Genomic DNA, 3,011 nt, shown 5'->3' on the forward strand with positions numbered 1-3,011 from the left:
GCTTTTTACTATTAACTTGCGAACTAACTTGAATAAATAACTAATACTTCACTATTTGGACTTGCAAATAGCTGAAGGGCTCAACATGTAGATGAGTAATTAAAAACTGTATGCTCCGAAGCAGGCATAATCCGCCCGTATTCTTTCATGTTTGCATTTAGATGCAGAACAGTCCGGGCTTCGCGGACCGTTCTCTTGGACTAATAACTGCATCTCTATGAAAACACATTGCGTTGTGGTTGTAAGTTATGGTACTCTAAACGGTACACATAATGACGTCCCCATTGGCACTTTTACAGTTTAATGGTGTCCTGCGTTCTAAATGAAGATGAGTTCGCTTGAATTACGAGCTTCAGTCGGAATGGAGATCTTATCTCCTAGGATTTTTATGAGTTTTATAAACCAATTGTTGTCCTATGGCCGCTTTTAAATTTGAATGTTAATATATGCAATCTTAAACATACTCTTGTTTTAAATTTATAATTATTGTAATGGTATGTAAGAGTTAATAATTTATGTAGATGCAAGACAATTCTATCATGAGCTGTGAATGTTAGCCTCTTGTTGATCATATTTTTTTCAGTTGGTTGGGTTGCGACAATGTGATGGACCGACCACAAGCTACATAGACTGATGAAATGTGTGCGTCGAGGCGGATGAGTAACATTTTTATTCCCAGTTAAATGCACCAAAAAGTGATGTGATGGTCCTCGATTTTAAAAAGCTTCCACTTACTAAAATGAACAAAACCTGACTAAGAATTTTTAGTTTTATTTCTGAGCAACTATAAGCATTTAAAATATCTATAAAATGTCAGCTTCCACCAATGTCTACCAAATTCCTTTAAATTGGAGTATTTTTTGGTAAGACTAAAAAACTCTCATTTTATTGAACAGTGTTATCTGACAGTGACTGTCCCTTGCACTTATTTGAAAATCGAAGAAGTGATTTTTCACAAATTTTGTAAGTGACATATTTTTTACTGGTTTCTTTACGTTTCACCAAAAATATGCAAAAATTAAATACACGCGACCTAGGAGAGCAAAAAAAAAAAAAAAACTTGTGTTAAACTATCACCCCATACCCCAATTTGTGTAATAAGGAAAAGGAATAATAAAAGAGCAGCCAACTACAACAGGTAGGAAGCGGTAAAGATTATTGTTTCACGCGAGAATGCTTGACTTTTAATGAAAGCTGACACTATGAGCCACCATGCATATAAACGGGAGCAAACTTCATACACACATGCATATGTAGATATGTAGAAAGTTGAAAATATTTACTATGAGGGGTAAAAAGAGCAACAAGAACTTCCGCTGTAAAAACACCGTAGAATAACTGGTGAACGGGTGTAGTAAAGTAACGGCGAATGCAACTGAAGAATTGAAAAATTTTTCTTTATGACATGCACCATAATACACATACATACATATGCATACCATACATGCACAAATTCTAACAGCGCGCACACACAAACAAATTAATTTGCGAACAGCGAAACGCTATGTGCATACGTCAATAAAGTTTAGAAATTCCTTGGCGCACCAGTAGAAGAACGAATAAAATGCACACGTTCGGTGGAAGTGTATTAAATCAAAATTCGCGATTTTTGATAATATTCACCAAATATTAAAATTTCACATATTTACGCTACCTTCCCGAAAAAGTTTAAACTCTTTTATGTGGTAGTTTGTTGCAAACCAAAGCTCCAAGAAAATATCTGTTTATATCTGTTACATACTCGTATTTATGAATAACAGTTATCTGCATTTCTGTTATAAGAAACATTTTGAGTTAGTGCTATTTGGAAAGTGTTGAATAGTACATATACCATATATGCATACACATTGCACATTCACATACACCAGACAATTATACACTATTGAGTTTGCTGTTGCTTGAGTTCATATGCGTGTTTATACTTGCACATATTAATTTGCTGCAGGTAATAACTGTTTGATTGTGGTGAATAAATTGCCTTCAGCCAAATCAAAAGGGCTTGCAACCAATTTATATTTGCTTTCACCCTTACAATTTTATTTGTAATAAAAGTGTTGCTGTTGATTGCCGGAGTAGTTTGATACATATAGGCGTTTTAGTGGCGAGCAATTTAACGGAGCAGAAGCAAAAATTGGTCCTATTTCAAATTTGCACCAAGTAAAAGCGGAGTATAAAATTTTTATATGAAAAAGGAAGAAGGCATTTACGTGGTCGTATGTGGCTGCATGGGAGAAAACTAATAAAATCTTATGAAACCTGTAAAACATTTCACTTTTAAAAAGAAATTTTAATAGCGGCACGGTGATATTAGCCGCTTTAATTGCTCAGAGGCATAGACATAAATACAGTTGAGTAATTTAGATTACTTCTAAAACTTCTAAGATTGCCTTAATATATAGTCAGAACATCAAATGGCATACATAACAAATGACATAAAATAATTTTTTTCGAAGAGCCCTTATTGATTATACGACGGCCGCTGTCGTGTAGTGATTAGCAGTGCGCACTACCATTACGCTTGGTCTGGGTTTAAGCCCAATTTCCGACCATCATCAGAAAAAAAAAGTTTTTGAAGTGAAACTTCTTTAGCGGCTGTTGGTTAGTTGGGATTAAATTGGCAAATTCAACGGAAATGGTGCAACGGAAATAGACAAAGGAAATGGTTGGGGCTGAAACAAGTGCTTCTTGAGTATATGCTCATGGTACTAATTTAACAAAAATTTGCTAATAAAAGGTTAAACAATAACACTAACAGAAAAAACCCAATACAAGAATGACAGGAAAGGTGAGTACGTACGTACAGATAAAGAAAAGTATTTAGACAAAGGTAAAAATAAAACAAAAATGCGTAAAGATAAAGGCAAAAATGAAGACCAAGGTAAATTAAGAAGGAAATGATAAACATAAAAGTAAAAACAAAGATAAATATAAAGAAAAATACGAAGATAGAGGAAGAAATATTAAAATTAAAATAATTATAGAGAAAAGGATATATATAGAAACACAGAGAC

This window comes from Rhagoletis zephyria, unplaced genomic scaffold (assembly GCF_001687245.7).
Source record: "Rhagoletis zephyria isolate East Lansing unplaced genomic scaffold, Rhagoletis_zephyria_1.1 Rzeph_scaffold_06611, whole genome shotgun sequence".
Taxonomy (NCBI): Eukaryota; Metazoa; Arthropoda; class Insecta; order Diptera; family Tephritidae; genus Rhagoletis; species Rhagoletis zephyria.